We start from the raw sequence: 23922 nt of genomic DNA, 5'->3' as shown, positions 1-23922 counted from the left end.
AATCTTTTCTTCATCACATATGATGTCCATGATCCCTTTAACATTTCTTAAAGGTTTCATTATCTACCACTCTAGCTTATAATGAACACAGAGCTCCTGGTTCCCAACTCCTCTCATTGCCTCACACAAAACTGGACCCAGACCTGGGCACTATGTGAGAGACAAATGAGCTTAAAGTGTTTTCATGCTCCGCTATACCTGTTAATAAACTCAGAGTTTACTTTTGAAAATCAGCATTATTTACTGACATGGCATACAGTTTTTCAGTTCCTGCTTGCCCCTCTAGCCCAATTCACTCCAGCCCTGTGTTCCTGCCACACCAGTCCACTATCAGCTCTTGGGGGGCTTCAGAGTCCCTGACCCCCAGTCTAGTGCTCATACTATTTCGTGTGTCTGAAATGTTCTTCCCTGATCTTCATGGAGTTCACTCTCCCATCTTTTGCTTTCTGCTCATGACTCACTTCCTCAGAGAAAACTCTGATCCCATCAAGTGTGGTTAGCTTCCTTGAATATGTTTCCTAAAATCATGTTTTTGTCTCTCAAAACATTTTTCCTCAGCTTGTTTTTGTTGTTGTTGTTGTTGCTTATCTGATTGTCTTTTTTCTCTACTAGACTGTAGTTCTGTTCCATGGAGCAGGAACCATATCTCATTCATACATTCACTCATTCACTATTAACTTACCATCACACCAGCACCTATCATAGTGTTTGGCAACAAGTCAGTGTTTACTAAGTATTCGTCAAATGAATATCTTGATACTGCAAGGAGCTATGGTATTAGGATGTTTAAATTTATAATTCTCCTATTTCTTTATCAGTTTAATCTCCCTAAAGACAGTACAAGAAGAAATCTCAGTCCTGTACACAACAAACATTAATGGAACATGCAGGTCATCTTACATGCCTAAAGCAGCAAACTCCAACACCACAAATAAGCATTGCAAGGCTATTATGCCCGTGGATTCTGTACAATGTTCACATGCCCCTCCACCTTACTTCATGGAGGAAAGAGGGATAAGAGTCTGTCTTTGGTTCTTAATAATCTCAGTGGCATTCAGCTTTAGCTAAATATAGTGGATTTTTAACCAGGGCTTTCTTTTTTTTCCGTAAGTTTTTAATTCCAGTTAGTTAACATACAGCGTTACAATAATTTCAGATGTACAATATAGCTGCTTAATACTTCCATACACTGTCAGGTGCTCATCATAACAAATGCACTCCTTAATCCCCATCACCTATTTAACCCATACCCCAACCCACCTCCCCCCTGGTGACCATCAATTTGTTCTCTATAATTAACAATCAGTTTCTTGTCTATCCAGGGCTTTCTAACCACAGACCACTATGAGAGGCTCCAGAGAATCACAATAAAAATTATATGAAAGGATTATAATTCTTGAAAATAATGCTCAGTGTGACAATTGCAATTTCCTGTTGAACTAAAAAGAAATACTGTATTTTCTTGGCTCTGCTGCTTAATGTATACTTCAGTATATACGCAGTTGAAACTTTAGGACTTTATCAAGTTCTGATTAATCATACAGCTATCCCAAGCTGTTTGGTGCAAGTGGACAAAGGATTTTGTCACCTTGCCTAACATGTTCATTTAAGATAGCTTTCCACTAACAAGGACCTAGAGATACTTTCTAGGGCACTTGAGAATTTTAATTAATAAGTAATAAACTGAAGCAATTTATTGCAGGTATTATATCATGCTTTTTCTCCCCAAGAAAATCCCAACATAGCACTTCAGTGAATGAATAATCAGACAGCAATCACCACTGAGCTGGTGCTTTGTTGGCCTTGCTTGAAGGAGTTTTGCCCCAATCTCCTCCTGTTTCTTTACCAATGGCCCAGAAGTCAAACCCTACTTGGCAGCCTTCACTTTAAAACCAGCTCCCCAGAGGTTGCTATCAGTAGTTCCAATGAAGAACAAGCTAGGGATCTTTCAAATTGCATAGAAATAAACATTTTGCATTTCAAAAAAGGTACCACAATATGGTAGGTTTGTATGACCATTAACTTGTACAAAATTAATGACTGGCCTTTGGGTAAGATAGATAGGTAGACAGATAGATGAAAAAACCTGAGCACTCATATTTTATGTGTTAAGTTAGATATTATTTATATCTATAGCTTCACAGAGAGAGATTTAATTCTTACAGCCAGATAAAATAATCTGTAAACTTATATTCTGCTTATGAATTCATTTATTGGCTTATTATAAAAGATACACATTTATGCATACGTTTGTTTATTGCTTACAGATAGATTAGACTGATAAATAGATAGATAAAATAGTCCATAACCTAACATTTTGCTTCCAGGTTGCATATTTCTTACACGTTTATTGGGTTTTTCTCAAGGGAATATGAGCAGATTGAGAGCAGCAATCTTGTCTTTCTTGCTCACCGTCTCATTCCCGGGGCCTGGAAAAGTGCCTGGCACATGGTGAACACTGTTTGTTGAATTAATAAGCACTTTATACTCTGTCACATATAATTGCACATGCATTACCAGACAAGGAGTTCCCCACCTAACCATTTATACTGCACCTCATGGGTGGTTCAAGGGACTTTTATAGGCAATTTTGGTCATGCTTAATATTTCTTCTCCATGGTGACAGTGACTTTAAACTCTTTTCCTCCAAACAGAGCAACTCCACTATATCAAGAGGTTATTCATTGTGCAGAAATTACTAGGATCGGCAGGAATGTTCTTGTTTGGCATGGTGTCTCGAGTATTATCACTGTGTCAAAGATCAGCCACTCTACAGCAGACAGCCAGGCTACAGATCAGCTTAAGGCTACTAACAAGTGCTTGCACACAAGCCCGGGTGTGTAAAGCTTTGTGCGTAATGAGGTTACACTTTCTCCTGCCCCGAAATGGTTGTAGACATAAACTGACCACCACTTAACCAAAATAGCAAGTGATTCCTGACTCCTTGGTGAAACGAGAACATTTATACTAATATCCTAATTCTGAAAGGCAAGAGTTGTGAGGGGCTCTGGCAGTAATGTAAATCAAAACCGAGGGAATCTAGCACCATAATAAAATTGATGCTGGGTGCAATATGCTTCAGGAGAAGAGCAAACCAGCAGTGTGCACCGTTGCCTGTCACTTGTAGCTAGGTACTTACACTGCACCATATGCTGGTTTCTTTAAGTAACCCATTACACAGAAATTAAATATCTTGTGACAGATTGTTTTGACAGTGGAAAAAAAAGAAAGCGGGAGAGAGTGGGAGAGATTTAATTTTTTTAAAAAAATGCATTTGACTGAAGGCAAAACGTTAGGTAGATGTTAATTTAACAGATGTCTAGTTTTGCATCATCAGCCTGAAACGGGCAATTTCTGGCAAGTCTTCTCACCACATCGCAACACAAAATCCTCTCAATTCCACATGGATATGCCTTTCACAACCTTCCAAGTGAGCCATTTTCATTCAAAGGAAAACGCCTGAAATTACTCAGGGAAGATGCTAACACCTGGCAATAGTTTTGAAGGAGGAGTCTGTGAATGCATGGAGGTATAATGGAACAAAAGTCAGCTCACAGCAACTTTTTAGTGGAGAGAGAAAGCAGGAAGAAATGTATTCACACTGCAAAAAACAGCTAACGCATCACAAAGTTACTGTGTATGGAAAAGTAACTCCCCCGCCCCCGTTAACTGGTAACTGGTTCTTTTTGCAATATATTACAGATACACATCAGATCTAATTTGCCATTATTGTGAAGTTGTCTGAAAAAGAAAGTCATTTTTTGAAAAAAGACGCTTTAAGACTTCACTGCTCCAAGAATGCTTCTTTGCAAAAAATCCTTGCCCTCCAGGTCTATATATACATATATAATACACAATATATGATGTATAATATATGTTATACATAAGGTATATATAAAGATAAAGTTAAGAGTTATATAAATTTCTAACGTGTATGTCAGTACCTAAACTTGACTTGAGTAGCAGTTCATCAGTTGACATAATGCTAAATTTGGTATTCAGCAGATATTTAATTAAACTTAATTAATTTGGATTTTGTCACTTTACTTTCATTTGGGACCCAATACACTTTTGTTTTAGGCCACAGATATCTTCATAAGCTTTGTAAAGTTCAAGTGTACTAGATACGATGCTCATGATTCATAGGGGAAATAATCCTATGTAAGATAAAACAAAGCTCATAGATTTTGGATTGGTGTTATCCTCAGTCTTTTCACACCATAAGATATGTTGATATTCATTCCTTGGTAGAATCCATAAGGTTATTCTAGTATGATTGGCTGAATTGAAATACCACTATAAACACACAGTTTCTATTGTGATAAATATTTCTAGAAGGGAGAGTGGAAAGGATAAAAGGAGGGAGGGAGAACGGAAGAGAAGAATCCCACTACGAAGGATAAAGAATTTATTTTTGCAGTTGAAAGGCGGCTGTACAATTCTACAGGATTATTAATTAGCACTCCTTACTTTCATAGTAAAGAACATTTTACAACTAATGTAATAAAACATTTCACTCTCAATAAACTACGAATTCTATTGCTCCTCCCTACCCAATGCACAGATATTTCAAACAATCAAAAATACATTAGATAACTTGTGTGTGTGTGTTTGTGTGTGTGTGTGTGTGTGTGTGACCATTTGATTCAGCATTTTTATATTTAGGTATTTAAAGTAAATGGTCTATATCTTGTTTTCTGACAGAAAATGGCAAAAAGCCATTTTTAAGGGCTGAGAGAGATTAATGATATGATGGTAACCTTTAGAGAATGAAACAAAATTGGGCTGGTCTCCAAACAATTCAATACAGGGAGGTGGGTGCGTATATGTGTGCATGCGTGTGTGTGTGTGTATGTGCGTGCACACGCACCTCTGTGACATGTAATAAATACTGAGTTAGAGAACACTGTCCCCAGGTAATTCCATTTTACGTTATAAACATCACAACCATGGGAAGTGGGGAAAATTAGCCCTGCAAATTCAACTATGTTAAAATTCATATTGAAAAAAAAATCCAAAAGGGAGGTAGACAGTTTCCACCAACACACATTTCCTCTCGTGAGAGCGGTACTAAGTCAAGGACATGATCTGAAATTGAAAAAATTGGTAGGAAAAAAATTTAAACCACTATAGGACTGCAAAAAGAATAAGAAAAAACCTGTCAACACAAAAGATTCCTTTCTTACTCTCTGAAATTCTAATCCAGTAATCATGTCTGCCTTCTAAAGCACCTTTCATCTGACTATCTCCGAGCCCTTTATGGTATTAAACACTCACTGAATCCCTGAGGTGGGTAAAATTATTCTAGTCATTTTACAAATGTATCTTTTCTCTCAAACCTCTCATCCTGGGGAGTGATAAGTCTGGGAATAAAAATCAGGAATCGATGAATGACCAGAGTCCTTATTCCTTTAACCTGTTTTATAATTACTTAGGGGAAAATTCTGTGATTTGCTCTGGGAAAGTGCCCTGATGAATTGAATGTAAGTTTTTGATTTGGTGTAAATTATCTTAATATATGCTAATGTATTCTTGCTTCTATCCTTGTCTCCACCTTTCCCCTCATTCCTTTAATTGGAAGGATTGAAGAATATGTTGGGATACGATAAAACAGAGAAATAGAAGTAATTAAAAGTGCAAAGAGAAAACGAGTTTAGTGGATATTTCCACATCTTTGGGTCTTATGGAATACTAGAAGAAACTACAAATCAGTTAGTCACGTGACCTTGGGCTAAGTATATAACCTCTCCAGACCTCAGTTTACACATCTGTAAAGAGAAGGTTAAATTATATAAATTCTAAAGTCCCTGATTGCTCTACTATTTATTGTGTGGCTCCACATTTATAGCCAACATGGTTTCTGTATTTTAACATGAATCTTTATGATAAAAAAGAAAAGTAAGATAAATATTTCCAAATATTAAATGTGGCTGAGAAGCACTTATAATGTCAAAACCATTCTTCTTCCTTCTTATGCAACTGTTCTTAACAGATCCTGAAGAGCAAATAGTCCAATGTGGAGCCCACTGCTAGACAGCTGCTAGTCTACCAAAATAAGTAGATCTCAAGTTGTAGTCCCATTCCAATGACCCTATGCTACTGACATGTTATGAATGTATCAAGTGCAGTCAATGTGACTGCCCCATTGAAGGTGAGTTAAGTGGAGCCTCTGTATCCAGATTACCCAGGAGAGGAGGCCAACGTGATGACTGAGGTGTTCATTATGGGGAAGGGGATAGAAATATGGCTTAAGGGTGTTAAGTTGTAAATTACCACACAGGAGTTGACAGAGAGATTAGTTCAGTCTTTGAGTGTGGAAGAAAGCCAAGGGACCATGGAATATCAGATGCTTAGTTGTTATTATTATTATAACATTATTATTTCTGCATCAAAGAGTGACCCCTCCCTTTCCTAAGCCAAGTCCCTGCCAACATCTCTCCATAAGACACCTAAATCATGAGATTATCAAATGTAGGCACCTATTCATGATCAATCCTACCCATTCCTTCCTAATTTAGGCTTACATCTCAAAGAATATTTACCTTCTGTGCAACCTTCTGTCACTTAACTGTTCAGTTCAGCAGTTAGCAAAGACTTAGTGTTAGTCATCTAGGAGAGTTCCGAGCTAACAGAAGCACAGGGATCTGTTTCTCAAATAAGGATTTCCTTTTAGGTCAGGGATTGAAACTTGAACTGTATAAAGTTCACACTGCAAGGTTCCTGGGCAGATCATGATATTTATAGGAGATAATTCCAGAAGACAGTGACTCACAATAGAAGAATTTAAAAAGCCAGGCACTAGCTTCTGATAATAATAATAATAAAAAATAGAGGACATTCCAGGTCTCACTCTATAGCAAATGACACGAATCATTTAGCTTAGCCCATGTATTCTCCTTCAGGTGGTCTATGCTGGACCATGGGGAAGGAGATGAAGACAGAGATGAAGCAAATAGATGCTGGACAAATAATGGGGTTCAGATCTTTGCTTCCCCACTTTCTAACCCACTTATTTGGATAAGTTATTTAGTTTCTTGTGGTCTTATATTACTCATCTGCAAGATGCTAATAACATTTCTTTTTTCATGCAATTGTTCTGAACACTGAAGGAACAACTTCACATGTAGTAGGTATCAAGTAACTTTTTTTCTAATAATTTTATCACTTGCCAATAATAATTACTACTCTTGGAGATCATTCCTACATAACTACCAAGTTTGTTCATTACCAATATTATTGCTGTTATTGGTATGTACAACCTATCAAGATTACAAGCGTGGTCATAATTTACACATGGAGGGTACAGAAGGGAGTCTTGTCCAGAAGCATGTGCAGCAAATATAATTAAGATTATTGTGCCCAAACTAGGAAGATAACATACAGTCTTAATGCAGGATATTTAAAGAGGGCTTTAAAAAATATTTTATTTATTTCTTCATGAGAGGCACAGAGAGAGGCAGAGACATAGGCAGAGGGAGAAGCAGGCTCCATGTAGGAGCCCAATGTGGGACTCGACCCCAGAACTCCGGGATCACGTCCTGAGCCAATGGCAGATGCTCAACTGCTGAGCCACCCAGGCATCCCAAAGAGGGCTTTTTAAAGATTCAAAAACTTTGGATGCACCCATAAAAGTAGAAAACCATACATATTATGTGAAAGCATGAATCAGATTTTAGTGGAAGTGGGTTTTGTTAATGTCCTCTTATTGTATTTCACGTATAATGCATCACTGAAAAATCATGCATTTTTGAAGATGTAAAAATTAGCTATGGTTGTTTTCTTTATCTGTGTAGAATAGCAATTAACCCTTTTAGAAAATATGCTTATCCACCAAGACCATGTTTTCATTGTTGGACCTTCATGGTGCACCAAGTGCGGGAGTGATCTGTTTTAAGAGAAGAGGATCTTTGATCTGTCCTCATATTTATGTCCTATTTTTAACTGGCCATTCTCAAAAACTATCAAAGAGATCAGATTGCTTGAATGAACTTATAGAGAAAAAAATGTCAAAATATATGTTAACTCACTTGCCAAAGATTGTAGCTAGCAGTATCACCTATGTCATCTCATGTAAGCTTTAGGACATCCTAAGAATCAAGCACCATCTTCAGTTAATAAAGACATTTACTATACTCAGAGACAGTAAATAACCAAGCTGCCAAACCTCAGATCAAATCCAGTTTTCTCAGGATCCAAAATCTATGGTCTTCACACAACATGACAATAGTTGCAACCACCTCAATTACTAAACTCCAATAGCATCAATTAGAAAATATTCCCAATAATTTGAAAAGGGGTACAGAACAGTGGCTATATCATTGTTGGTCATGGCAGACTATATATTTAGATGTTGTTATATTGAAAAACAAATATTTATGAAATATGCTTTCACATATGCCTTAAATTATTTGAATAAATATTACTCTTATCACCTGATTATATGTACATTTCTTCACAGCACATTTGGCTGCCTGATTTGTATTTTATGCTATAAATTTATTATTTTTTAAAAATTTTATGTCCTTCTCTAATATCCACTTTAGGAGATGAGGGCAAAACAATGTTTCATTATTATTTCTTTGTTTCTTGTTCCCTAGTAGGCCTTCAGTCTACATTTGTTTAACGAAAGGATAAATGATGGATAAATGAATAAGTGAATGAATGAATATATAGATACATATATATGTATGTATAAACATACATGGTTAGACAGGTCTACATATTCTAAAATCCAAAGCCTCATTATATAAAGAGATATAATAGAATGAAACTATCTCTGACAAGTGCCAGGGAAGATCATAAAAAAACCTTCCTTTTACACAATTGCCACTACATATATTCCATTGCAGATCTCAATATCTCTAAGCTATAACATGATATTTTAAATGTGCCCCTGGTATTAGTATTCTAAATGGTACCATTGATTTTCATGCTATGTAATAGGGTACTTTAAACTACACATCTCAGGAAAACACCATCTTCTAGGCTTTTCCATCATAACATATATAAGTATCACATTCTGTGTTGGCATTCCCTCCTGGGCTCCCTGTCAAGATCCCTAAATGGTGAAACATTTATGTATCTATTCACACTAAAGGGTCAAATATACACAACTATGTGGTAAATTAAGATCTTTGAAGTCCATCCCTCTTCCTAGTACAGAATTACTCCTTAATTCTAAATATTATAAAATATAGTCAACTGTCCAATTGAAATCTGGGAGGGTGTCCTGGGTTGAAGTGAGAATTGTCAGCAAACCATCAGAAGCTAGGAAGAGGCAAAGAAGGATTCTCCCATACAGGTTTCAAAGGGAGCATGGTCCTACTGACACCTTAATTTTGGACTTCTAGACTCCAGAATTGTGAAAAACTAAATTTCTGTTATTTTAATCCATCCAGTTATTTTGCTATGTCCACCCTATGAAACTTACACAATTGGCAATGTACTTTTTGCACAGAAGAAAAAAGTCCTTTAAGACAATGTTGGGGACTGTTGTTGATAATATGAAATTAGGTCTATTAAATGTTACTTAGTTTAGTAGATTGTATACAAAGATGGCCAAAACAATTATTCCTGTTCCTGTATCCATACCTCTTTGCTATGTGATTTCACTATTCCTTTTAATAGGAAGTAGAGTTTATTTTCCTTCCCCTTGAATTTGGGTTGGCCTTGTGGTTTATTTTAACTGTTAGAATATATCACACATGACACTGGACAACTTCTGGGTTTAGGCCTCAAGAAGCATTTCAGCTTCTGTTTTTACCCCTCTGGAATGTGCTACCAACTATTTAAGGAAACTCAGGCTACCCTATGGGAGGATGAGATCACTTGGAACACAGACAAACCCTCTTATCTTATGCTTTCTATACAAGAGTTTTTTAATCTTGAGTGTGCATTGGAATCACCTAGAAAATTTATTAAAACTTATGGGATCCCTGGGTGGCGCAGCGGTTTGGCGCCTGCCTTTGGCCCAGGGCACGATCCTGGAGACCTGGGATCGAATCCCACGTCAGGCTCCCAGTACCTGGAGCCTGCTTTTCCCTCTGCCTATGTCTCTGCCTCTCTCTCTCTCTCTCTGTGTGTGTGACTATCATAAATAAATAAAAATAAAAAAAAAATTATAAAAAAAATAAATAAAACTTATGAAACCCACTCCTAGCTTTTGATTCAGTAGACCTGGGACAGTGTCTGAGAATGTTCATTTCCAACTTTCCAGGTGATGCTAATGGTGTCCAGTGACCCAGTGAACACACTTCTAAAATCACTGGCCCCAGACCAGGCTTCATTTAAGCTTGGAGATTATTCTAGTCATGTGACTGATCCCAGGTAAATCCAGCCAAAGATCTGCTCAGTTGACCTAGTTCCTGACTTACAGGGTGGTTTGGCAACACAGCAAGAAACAACTGGGACACCAAGTTATTCTGGCACTTTGTGTGGCTGGCTCCTCACTCATTGCTGGTATTATAACATCTTTTAAATTTTCACTGCAAAGCCATTTGTAGGTAACAGAAAGGAAACTAGAGAATATAATGAGAGGCAATGATGAAGTTCTTGCTTGGATGAGAACAAAACAAGAGAGATGACTTTATGTATGTAGGGATAGGTAAAGGCAATGAAAAACATATGCAGACAATTAATTACATTTTTCCTGTTTGACAATGACCCAGAGACATTCTTCTCAAACTTTAAGGTGTTAAGAATCCCTTGAGAAGCTCACTAACATTCAGTTTGCAGAGCTTGATTTCTCAGAGATTTAGTGGAGGCAGATAGGGTAAGGACACAGTAATCTGTATTTTTAAAACAACTATCCTCATTCCTGGTGGTTCTTTTTCAAATGGTTTAGAGGTCCACAGACACCAAGGAAAGAGCTGATGGTAAGCTCCTGGGGGCCAGATAACATTTATAAACCCCCACAGACTTCACATATAGAAAAGCTCTTGAAAAATGTGTTAAAAACACCTGGCTGGTTGGGAACATCTTCTCTTCAAATATGAAGAACACTCTTCATGACTGATTTCTTTTAGTTGTATTTATAATCACTTCCTTTCTTTCTTCTCTATTTGGCTTTTATGAGATGATGTAAAAAAAACCTCTGGTGAGAGAGTTTAAGGGCTTCTGGCTCAATTTATGCACTGTTAGTAGATCCTTGTCTCTAGTGCTAGGTCATCCCACCCCATGCCAAACCCCATACTGTCACTCTCCCTAAATACAACTTGCCCACTTCCCAGAGCACTTCGAGACTGAGTGGGCACACTGAATATACAGAGTGACCAGTGAGTAATGTGGGATTATTCCAGAATCCCAACTTTTCCTCTCCCACCTCTCCAGGATAGCAATCATCAAAAATAATTCCAATATATATTTCACAGCATGTGATTATATGCTACATATGACTGTGATCCTGTTCCTCAAATTATTGATTTATATATCAGTCATCTAAAATCAACATAATTTCAAAATATTTTGCTAATGGACAGGCTTTCAGAGAAAACATACTAATGTTGCTCACAACCTTTGGAGAGATGAAATGGAAACCATTATATCTTTAGTTTCAACTTTACTTTAAATGTCTTTAGTAGTTTGCAATCTTGTTTCACAAGAACATGTAAATCGATTTGAATTATGGTCAAATTTCAATGTAGATACATTGATTCTAGAAGCCAATCTTACTATTTACATAACTAAACTTTGATGTTGTGTATGTGTGTTGATTAAAATTCCTGCTGCTCTAAAACACAGAGTTTTTTCAGTTTAAAAAGTAATTTTTAAAGTTTTCAATTTACCCCAAACCCTCCTCCCTGCAAACACCTCACCCTCTGGAAAAAAAAAAGTCTTATTTATAAAAGATAGGCCCCCTGTGGCATTTAATGAGTTACCCATCATTAACTCCACAGGATACAGTCAATAAATTTAATATGTGTGTACTTAAATGAAAGATCTGACAGCCATGAATTGTAAATAGGAATTTGGTATAAACTGAGATTTTTATGAGTAAAAAAATAAGAACAACATCATTGGAACTTACATTAACAATAAATTCTTCCTGGCTACTTCCTTCTTTCAGTTTTTATTAGGAGATGGAATTGATGCTTAAGGTCATTTAGGGATAAGATGGGAACAACTTACCATAATATTAGAAACTCTCCAGTGAGATCATTTTAGTTTAGTATCTATCCCCTTTTCCATCTTATTCATATGTGGGTGAAAAATAGTACTGCTCCCTCTTCTGTGCCATTCACCCTTCTATTTAGAAACCTTCTTAAGGAGGGCAAGAATTAATAGAGAAATCTAACTTTATTTTGTATTTAGGAGGCAATGGGGGCCAGGGAAGTAACTTTTATGAATTATCTACCATGAGTCAAAGTACCAAGTGAGGCACTTTATTTAAGTAATCCTATTTAATTCTTCAAAGCCTCAGTTTCCATATATTTTTTAAGAGATCCATAATTCCTGTATTATAAACTGAGGCTTAGAAGTTTTAAATCCCCTACCCAAAGTCACACAAGCTAACAAATTTTAGAACTAGTGTCACTCTACTTGACTCTAAAAACGACTCCTCTACATCAAAGTATTTAGCTCTTAATTCAGGGTGGGCACATTTTTTTTTTCTGCAAAGGGCCAGAGAGTAAATACATTTAGTCTTTGAGGGCCATATGGTCTCTTGCAACTACTTAACTCTGCTATTGTAGCTGAAAGCAGCCATAGGCAGTTACATAAATGAATAAACATAGTTGTGTTCCAAACTTTTTTTTCAATGGACATTGAAATTTGAATTTCATTTAATTTTCATGTGTCATGAAATATCATCCTTCTTACATCTTTTTCAACTATTTAAAAAATGTAAAAGCCATTTTTAGTTTATAGACATAGAAAACTAATTGGCTGGCTAAATTTGGTCCAGAGGCCATAGTTTGCAAACCCTTCCTTCAATTCCCTAAGCCATGTGGAGGTCAGGGGCTACATTTTTTGATTTTCTGACTCTTGTGAGTACTTCCTCATAGTGCCTAAAACAGAGTAGGCTCTTGCTTAACACTTGGTGATTGGATTGAAAGTGTGGTTCTCAATGGCCTCATTTTTATATTTTCAATTGAACATTCCCTGCTCTCTTTTTACTTGAGCTTAAATTTACTCCATTGCTGTAATTTCAAATTTTTTTCCAAGAAAAATAAAAGTTGTATCATTTAAAGTTACTGTACCTTAACAAATGCACCTAAAGTGGCACTGTTTTTGCATGCATGAAAGCTCAAAGCCTCAACAACTCCCATGAGCGATTAATCTTCTAACACTAATTAGATATTTGCTAATTAGCGTCTGATGTGTGAAATGAAAAAACATTTTGAAGCTGAAATGAATAGGGTCTAGGAAGATAGGGCTGTATTCCAGTTCCCCCTTTTCCATATTATTATCATATTTCATAAATATTAATAAGATCACATGATACCAGCCGCTCTATAAAATTATCTCTCTGAACGAAGGCTTTTGTTTGATATAATAGGGATGTGTCAATATTTTGCATATGGGAGAAAGCATTCAATGAAGGAAAGCATTTTTTTCCCTCAATGTTAAAGAGATGTCATATTTCATGAATCACTTTTATGCTCGATCAACCAGTCCTACTTTTTAACCTAGAATACTTCTTCCCATAAGAGAAGGTAGAAACTCTGTCTCCAAATCATCACCTCTCTTCCTATCTTACACCCTAATCTTATCTTGGTTTAAAAGAAGACTTAATAGAATGGAAAATATCTTAAACCTATGATTCAGTGCAATGAAATAATAAAAATCATTATGGAGTGGTCAATTTCAATAAGGAATTTGACTAGTAAAAGAAAGATATTTGAATTTCATTAATTGCATGCATGAAGACAATCCTAAGAAACCTCCTTCAATTCATATGCCGTCCTATGTTAAAAAAAGAAAAGAAGAGGAAAAAGAAACTATAGAGAACAGGATAGAGGTTTCAGTGCTTCCAACTCACACACATAGTGTATAATATTCAAGTAATAAATATTAAGTCATGTTGTAGTCATAAAATGTAACATTTTGATTTGGAATATTTCTCAAGTGAAAGCCTACATTAAACATATTTGGTTCTGAAAGAAAAGACCTATAATAACAAACTATTTCAGTTGGTGTGGGATTTTCTGAAAAACCACTCACCTGTGAATGCTGGTCATATCACAAATTATATCTAATTACAGCATTGATACAGTAATTTGAAATGATAGCTAAGCACAAGTTGACAAAGGTGACATTGAAACATAATGACGATGAGATTATCGTTTTCTTAGGCTGACATTTTGTGATTATAATAATGCTGATCGAGATGATTAAAACCATAATGAAGGGAAAGCTCTAAGAACCAGAACAAAACATACCAAGACTAGAGAGAGGCCAACTATCATTTTGAATCCTACTTCTTCAATAAGAGTTTTCCTGCCAGCATAAAATTAGGTACTTGTGCTAGTCCCAGAGATCTGTGGGAACCTCAGTTGATAGACAATGCTTTCTTTTTTTTTTTTTTAAAGATTTTATTTATTTATTCATGAGAGACACGGGGAGATAGAGAAGCAGAGACACAGGCAGAGGGAGAAGCAGGCTCCATGCAGGGAGCCCAATGTGAGACTCGATCCCAGGTCTCCAGGATCATGCCCGGAGCCCAAGGCAGACGCTTAACCGCTGAGCCACCCAGGCATCCCTATAGACAATGTTTTCTATCTACACACAGAAGTTTCTGCTTTTCAAAGCTGGAATGAGAAGATAGATCATATATGCCAATTTATCCATTTGCACTGGGGATTGTATTCCAATTAGCTTGGAGATTGATTATCAGTTCCCAGATGCAAAACACCAATACACTATCTGCATTGATACTCAGTTATCAGGATCTTCAGCTTAAAATTCGTGATCTCAAGGCTCAGCAGTGTTGCAAACACCAAATGAATAGGAAAAGTCTGGCAGACATTACCCTTTCACTTATGATTAAATGAGAATAAAACTAGACAGCTTTTAATTACCAACAACAGAGAAATGAGTCAAGGGGAATCATACCCAATCAAGACATCACCAGTCAATCCAGCAGGCTGACAACTGGCTGAACCTGGGAAATGCACAATCTTCTGTATCTTGCTCCAATTAGCCTATTTAAATTGTATCAAGTTCAAAGTATCTGATGAGACTTGTAATTCCAGATGAATTCTGAACCTTATTTCAAAAATGGAGGATAAATACATCTCAATTATTTAAAATTACCTTCCAAACCATACATGTGTTCTCAAACTTGTTTTTCTTTTACCTATGGTGTTTGGTGTCTTAAAGGATCAGAGATTCTTTGATACTCACTTGGAAGCAATTTGCAAAAAAATATATGCACTAGCTAGGTTAGGTCCAATTGTCCCATTTTGCTGATGAGGCAACTGGGACACAGAGTGACAAGTTTGGACTGTAAATATTGCCTCTTCATGTAAAACTTTCCATTACTTATAGTATCCTACACTCTGAAATACTTGAAAAGTTTTCCTCCTCCATTAAAGTGTCAGCCGACTGTTTGTTTTATAGTTCAGATATCATGGTTTTGTTATTACCACTTATTTTTCTACATATAGAAATATATGTATATATATTTAAATATATATGTAAATATATATATATACAGAAGGTATGTTAAAGTGTGAATTGCCTGAAGTCCAATTGTATCCCATTCCTTAGTAAAATCTATTTCATTTGTAACCTTCATCCTTATACATTCTATCCTAATGAAACCCATCTGGGTTACAATTACACATTTCCCCAAGGATCACCTATGATTTTAATCTTTGAAACGTGCCCAGGAAGATGGAAGAAGACAGACGTTATGAGAGCTAGTAAGAGCTTATAGAAGTACACACTGAGTGTCAGAGGTAGAACGTGGTGGCTTTTTCATAAGGTCTTGTTTTTTTTTTCAAAAAGAAGAATCATCATCATTCTGAGAAAACCATATTTTTCCTGATGGATGAGGCTCCCATTTCTCTACTCTGAGTCAACCTATCCTTAGAACTTTCAATTTTTTATTTCATAAAAAATCTAACTATTGATATAATAATTTGAAATGAGAGTTAAGCACACATTGACAGAGGTGATACTAGAAGATGATGATGAGATTGTTATCATCATGTGACTGGCACTGTAATGCATATACTTACGTACCATCTCATTTATTCCTGACAACATTGCTGCCTATGTTTTACAGATGAAGAAATCTAGCTCATAAAACTTTAAATCCTTTCAATCCATTCTCTCAACAGTATTTACTCGGCACATATAGCATGCTGGCCTTTGTGATGGGGCTGTGCATGTGATCTTGAGTCAAACAGACAGTTTATAAAGTCTACAGCTAGACCAACTACAGGGGCTGGTCTGAGGTCTTAGGTCAAGCACCTGATGAGTTCTGTTTCTTTCCTAGACCCACGTTAAAATAAAATGTACCCCACATTTCCTAACTCATAGACCTCTGTCCTCTTTCACATTTTATCATTATCATTTTTTATAAATCTAAGGGTTGTGGCAACCCTGAGTCAAGCAAGTCTATTGGCACCATTTTCCCAATGGTATCTGCTTCATATTTTGGTAATTCTTATAATATTTCAAACATTTTCATTATTATTATATTTGTTACAGTGATCTGTAATTAGGGATCTTTGATGTTATTTTTATAAATGTTTTGGGGCACCACAAACCATGCCCATATGAGATGATGAACTTAATACATATTGTGTGTTCTGACTCTTCCACTGACAAGCTCCCTTCTCTCTTTCTCTCTCTCTCCCCTTGGGCTTCCCTATTCCCTAAGACACAATATTGAAATTAGGCTGATTAATAATCTTATGATGGCCTCTAAGTGTTGAAGTAGAAGGAAGAGTCATGCATTTCTCATTTTAAATAGAAAGCTGGAAATGATTAAGCTTAGTGAAGAAGGCACATCAAAAGCCAAGATAGGCCAAAAGCTGGGCCTCTTATGCCAAACAGTTAAGTGATGAATGCAAAGGAAAAACTCTTGAAGGCAATTAAAAGTGCTATTCTAGTGAACACATGAGTGATAAGAAAGTGAAACCGCCTTGTTGCTGATATGCAGAAAGTTTTAGTGGTCTGGATGGAAGATCAAAGCAGCCACAATATGCTCTCAAGACAAAGCTTAATCCAGAGCAAGGCCCTAACTGTCTTTAATTATATACAGGGTGAGGGAGGTAAAGGAAGCTACAGAAGCAAAGCTAGCAGAAGTTTGGGTCGTGAGGTTTAAAAGAAGAAGCTGTCTCCATAACATAAAAATGAAAGATGAAGCAGCAAGTACTGATGTAGAAGCTGCAGCAAGTTCTCCAGAAGATGTGGCCAAGATAAGTAATGAAGGTGGCTACACTGAACAACAGATTTTCAATGTAGATGAAACAGCCTTCTTTTGGAAGACGATGCCATCTAGGACTTTCATAGCTAGAGAGAAGTCAGTGCCTGGTTTCAAAGCCTCAAAGGACAGGCTGGCTGTCTTGTTAGGGGCTAAAGTAGTTGGAGATCTTAAGTTGAAGCCAGTGCTCATTTACCATTCAGGAAATCCATGGGCTCTTAAGAATTATACTAAATCTACCCTGCCTGTGCTTTACATGGAATAACAAAGTCTGGATGACAGCACATCTGTTTACAATTTAGTTTACTGAATTAAAAAAAAAAACAATTTGTTTATCTGAGAGAGAGACCAAGAGAGTGAGAGAGAGAGTATGAGCAAGGGGAAGGGGGAGAGGGAATGAGAGAGGGAGAAGCAGACTCCTCACTGAGCAGGGAGCCTGACTCGGGGCTCTATCCCAGGATCTTGGGATCATGACCTGAGCTGAAGACAGATGCTTAACTGACTGAGCCACCATGGCACCCCAGTTTACTGAATCTTTTAAGCCCACTGTTGAGACCTACTTAGAGAAAAAGATTCCTTTGAAAATATTACCACTCATTGACAATGCAATTGGTCACCCAAGAGCTGTGATGGAGGTGTACAATGAGATCAATGTTCTTTTCATGCCTGCTGACACAACATACATTGTGCACCCATGTATCAAGGAGAAATTTCAACTTTCAAGTCTTATATTTTTTTAAAGATTTTATTTATTTATTCATTAGAGACACACAGAGAGAGAGAGAGAGAGAGAGGCAAAGACACAGGTAGAGGGAGAAGCAGGTTCCATGCAGGGAGCCCCATGTGGGACACGATGTGGGACTCAATTCCTGAACTCCAGGATCACGCCCTGAGATGAAAGCAGAGCTTAACCGCTGAGCTATCAAGGCATCCCATCATGTCTTATTATTTAAGAAATACATTTTGTACAGCTATAGCTGCCATAGTGATTCTTTGAATGGATCTGGGCAAAGTCAATCGAAAACATTTTGGAAAGGATTTCATCATTCTGGATGCCATTAAGACTATTTGTTGTTGAAGCCCCGCGGGTGGCTGAGGGTGCCAGGCAGTGTGTGGTCATGGGTTGCCACACCATGCTGAGCACAGCATGCTGCTGGCTCCCACCTTAGGGCTGCAGGGTACAGAGGTGCCACTGTGCGTGGTTGCCCACCCACAGGTGCCTTCATGTGTAGGGATGGTGGCTGTGGGCAGACAAGAGTGGGAGGATGGAGGACCCGTCCCGTGCCTTTGACCTGGTGCTGCTCGTATTCCTGGTGTGCCTGCTCTCCAAAAAGCCGCTTAGATATGAAGCATTGACAACTGAGTTGATTAATGATGAGTTGGAAATAGCCTTTCCAATTATTAATGGGGATCCTAATATGATACTGCAGGCAACTAGGATGACACATCAAAAGAAGAAGAAGAAATGGGGCAGTACCAGATCATAATTAAAAGCAACACCACAGGGGCCACTGGTGGCTCAGTCAGTTAAGAATGTGACAGGATTTCGGCTCAGGTCATGATCTCAGGGTTGTGAGGTCGAGCCTCCATGCTGAGTGTGGAGCCTGCTTAAGATTCTCTCTTTCCCTCTTCCTCTATGTGCCCCCCCAACCCCGCTCAAGCTTTCTCTCTCTTTCTCTCCAAAAAAACAAACAAAAAACAACACACAGAACTTAATTTCCTTTTAAAAAGTCAGAATGGCAGTCAGTAAGTGGGGGAGAAGATTGTTTCTGTCTCTTCCTACATTGCCCTTATTCTGACGATCCCTTTAGCAGGTCTGTGCTACTCAGTCTCTGTGGAAGAAGCCTTGCCACAGTGCTGCACTAGCACAGTCAGCCTGTGCTTTTACAGTCTGCTTAGGCTGATTACGATGACATTTTCTGTGTTATTCCACCTTTGGACGTAGATGAGTGTTAAACTCTTCAGATATAATTAATATAACCAGGGCCAAGATAATATATATATATATATATATATATATATATATATATATATATATATATATATATATAAATGATATGTATTGAGTGTCTGTCTGTGAAAGCTCAACCACACAGAAATACTGGAAACCCACTTAATTTGCAGGAAAGATACTTTGCCTTGCTTCTCTCAGAGGTTTAGGACTATGGGAGGCTTAAGTTGCAGAAGTTTCTTTTATTATACTTTTGTTCTGACTTTGTTTTTTGAAAAGTCTAATTTATAACTACTGCATCAGAAGAAACATTTCAACAAAGTTTCTTGTTGAAAATTAATGGTCCCAACCATCACCTGATGGCTTTATTTCTCACTCCAGTCATCTAAAAGTTAATCATTAACATTTTAATTGTTTATTTTAGATTCAAAGTATTTGGCAGTCACATGTTAAGGATAACTAAAATAATTCCAGAGGAGCTATGCTAGAATAGTTGTAAAGAAATGCGTTTGAGGTAGTGTGATAGAAAACTAGAATAAAATGGAAGTTTCATGTACTCGCAAACATTCTGAGTTTGTAAAATTACATTTGTTTCTTTGGCATCAAATGCTTACATGAGTAATAATAAAATGACACTTCCCATTTAAAAAAAATTTGTGTCTCATGGGAAGAGGGCAAAACATCAATATAAACAGAAATTTGGAAAAAGTTGATTCCAATCTTCATGGATGACTTTGAGGGGTTCAGGACTTCAGTGGAGGAAGTAACTGCACATGTGGTACAAACAGCAAGAGAACTAGAATTAGAAGTGGAGTCTGAGGATGGGACTGAATTGCTGCTGCACTCTCATGATAAAACTTGAACAGATAAGGAGTTGCTTCTTATGAATGAGCAAAGAAAGTGTTTCTTGAGATGGCATCTACTCCTGGTGAAGATGCTGTGGAAATTGTTGAAGTGACAACAAAGCAGTTAGAATATCACATAAACTTAGCTGATAAAGCAGAGGCAGGTTTGAGAGGATTGACTCCAATTTTGAAAGAAGTTCTACTGTGGGTAAAATGTGATCAAACAGCATTACATGCTACAGAGAAATCGCTCGTGAAAGGAAGAGTCAATCAATGCAGCAAATTTCATTGTTGTCTTATTTTTAAAAATTGCCACAGACACTCTGACCTTCAGCAACCACCACCCTGATCAGTCAACAACTATCAACATCAACATCAAGGCAAAACCATTCACCAGCAAAAAGACTATGACTTGCTGAAAGCTCAGATGATGGTTAGCATTTTTTAGGAATATTTTTAAATTAAGGTACGTAAATTTTTTAGGCATGATGTTATTACACACGTAATAGACTACAATATAGTATAAACATACTTTTATATGCACTAGGAAACCAAAAACTTCATTTGACTTGTTTTATTGTGATATTCACTTTATTGCTATGGTCTAGAACTGAAACCATAATATATCTGAACTATGCCTGTATTCATGCTGCCCTTGGAGATGCAAAAGAACAGCAAAGAGGGGAACCCGGAACAACATTATAGACTAAATGGACCTAAGAGACATATACAGAACATTCTCTCCAATGATAATACAAAATGTATTCTTCTCAACTGCACATGGAACATTTTCTAGGACAGACCATGTGTTGGGCCACAAAAGTTGGCAAATCTAACAATGCTAAAATCATACCAACTATCTTCTCTGACTACAATGGCATAAAACTAGAAATCAATAACAAAAGGAAATTAAACAACACCCTCTTGAACAATCAATTAATCAAAGAAGAAATGAAAGGGAAATAAAAATGTTTCTTGAGACAAACAAATAAAAACACAACATACCAATACTTGTGGAATGTAGCAAAAGCATTTCTAGGAGGGGAGGTCATAGCTAAATGCCTGCATTTAGCCAATTATACCAAATAAACAACCTAAATCTATAACTTAAGGAACCAGAAAAAGAAGAACAAACTGAACCCAAAGGTAGCAAAAGAAAGGAAAGAATTAAGAATAGAGTAGAAATAAATGAAATAGAAAACAGAAAAGCAATGGAAAAGATTAACCAAACTAAGAGCCGGTTCTTTGAAAAGATAAAATTGACAAACCCTTAGCTAGACTAACGAAGAAAAAAAGAGAAAATGTTCAAATAAATAAAATTATAAATAGAAAAACATTACAGTTGATACCACAAAAATTCAAAGTATTATGAGTCTACTACTAACAACTATACACCAAAAAGCTGAATAACCTAGGATAAGTAGAAAAATTCTTAGAAACATTAAACTTAGCAAGACTACGTGAAAAATAAATAGAATACCTGAATAGGCAAATTGCTACTAGGGAGATTGAATCAGTATTAAAAATCTCCCAATCAAGAAAAACCCAGGACTAGATGGCTTCACTGGTGAGCTTTATTTAAATTTAAATATTTAAAGAAAGTTTAACACCAATATTTATTAGGCCCTTCCAAATAACCCCCCCCCAAAAAAAACCCAAAAAACAAAAAAACTTAAAGAGGAGGAAACACTCCCAAACTCATTTTACAAGGTCAGCATTATCCTGATACCAAAACCAGAAAAAGACACTACTAGAAAACCATATTATATATTATATATCAGGCCAATATCCCTGATAAATATAGATGCAAAAATTCTCAATAAACTATAGAAAACTGAAGTCAGCAGCACATGAAGGGATCATTCACCATAATCAACCAGGATTTGTCCCTGGGATCCAAGAATGGTTTAACATATGCAAATCAATCAGTGTGATACATCACATTAATAGAATGAAAGAAAATCATATGATCACCTCAATAGATGCAGAAAAGAACATTTGACAAAATTCAATATCTATTTGTGATAAAATCTCTTAACAAATTAGCAGAGAAGGAATTTATCACAATATAATAAAGCCCATATATGGTAGGTCTACAACTAACATCATACTAGGTGGTGAAAGGATGAAAGCTTTTCCTCCACGATCAGGAACTAAACAAAGGTGCCTCTCCTATTCAACACAGTATTGGAAGTCCTAGCAAGACCAATCAGACATGAAAAAGAAATCAAAGATAAAATTGAAAAATAAAATTGTCTCTATTCGCAGGTGACATGATTTTATATACAGAATATCCTAAAAACTCAATAAAAAAATTGTTAGATCCAATCATTGAATTCAGTAAAATTCCAAGATACAAAATTAATATGTAAGTATTAATAGCAATTCTATACATTAACAACAAAATTTCTGAAAAGGAAACAAAAAAAATCCCATTTACTATACCATCAAAACCAATAAAATGCCAACTAATAAATTTAAAGAAAAATACAAGACATTGATAGAAAAAAAAATAGAAAAAGACACAAATAAATGGAAAAGTATCCCTGTTCATAGATTAGAATAATTAATATTGTTAAAATGTCAATACTACTGAAGGCCATCTGTAGATTCAATACAACCCTATCAAGATTCCAGTGGAATTTTTTACAAGTAGAAAAAACACTTCTGGGGTGCCTGTGTGGCTCATTTAGTGGAGTATCTGACTCTTGGTTTTGGCTCAAATAGTGATCTCTTGGTCATGGGATTGAGTCTTGCATCAGGCTTCAGGTTCATTCAGCACAGAGACTGATTCAGATTCTCCCTCTCCTTCCTGCTTGTGCTCACTTGCTCTTTCTCTCAAACAAATAAATGAAAAAAATTTTTTAAAGATTTTATTTATTTATTCATGAGACACACACACACACACACACACACACACACACACACAGAGAGAGAGAGAGAGAGAGAGAGAGGCACAGACACAAGCAGAAGCAGGCTCCATGCAGGGAGTCTGACACAGGACTTGATCCCGGATCTCCAGTATCACACCCTGGGCTGAAGGCGGCGCTAAACTTCTGAGCCACCTGAGATGCCCAAATAAATGAAATCTTAAAAAAATCTTAAAATTTATATGGAACCACAAAAGACCCTGAATTACCAAAGAAATCTTGAGAAAGGACAAAGCAGGGGATGTCATATTTCGTGATTTTAAGCTCTGTTATAAAGCTATAGTCATTAAAGCAGTACGGTTCTTACATAAAACAAATAGATCAATGGAACAGAATTGAGATCCCAAAAGTAAACCCAAGTAAATATGGTCAAACAATATTTCACAAGACAGCCAAGTGTAGTCAATGGGGAAAAAGGAGTCATTTAAAAAAATTGTGCTGGGATAATTGGATATTCACATATAAAAGATGAAACTGGATCCATATCTCCTACCACTCAAAAAAATTAACTCCAAATGGATTAAAGACTTAATGTAAGACTTGAAAACATGAAACTTTAGGAGGAAAACATTGGAACAAAGCTCCTTAACATAGGTCTTGGTAATGATTTTTTTTTTGATATGACACATAAAGAACAAGGAATAAAATAAAAAATAAACAAGCTGAATTACACCAAACTAAAAAACATCTACACACAAAAGAAACCATCAACAAAATGAAAGACAACCTACAGAATAGAAAACAATATATGTGAACCATATATTTGATAAGGGGTTAATGTCAAAAACATAAATAATTCATACAAACAATAGCAAAAAAACA

The 23922-nt window shown here is 36.5% G+C and overlaps 1 protein-coding gene and 1 pseudogene across 1 annotated transcript in view; one reads left to right on the top strand and one right to left on the bottom strand.

Annotated features, from left to right (window-relative positions):
- The window catches only part of TENM2 (teneurin transmembrane protein 2), a 1067650-nt gene that overhangs the window by 674280 nt on the left and 369448 nt on the right, over positions 1 to 23922 (bottom strand). The window lies entirely within an intron of this gene.
- LOC129509676 (phosphatidylinositol N-acetylglucosaminyltransferase subunit Y-like) lies at positions 19111 to 19349 on the top strand (annotated as a pseudogene).

This window comes from Nyctereutes procyonoides, unplaced genomic scaffold (genome assembly GCF_905146905.1).
Source record: "Nyctereutes procyonoides isolate TBG_1078 unplaced genomic scaffold, NYPRO_anot_genome, whole genome shotgun sequence".
NCBI lineage: Eukaryota > Metazoa > Chordata > Mammalia > Carnivora > Canidae > Nyctereutes > Nyctereutes procyonoides.
The sequence above is the reverse complement of the archived record's forward strand: the minus strand, read 5'-3'. Positions and strand labels throughout refer to the sequence as shown.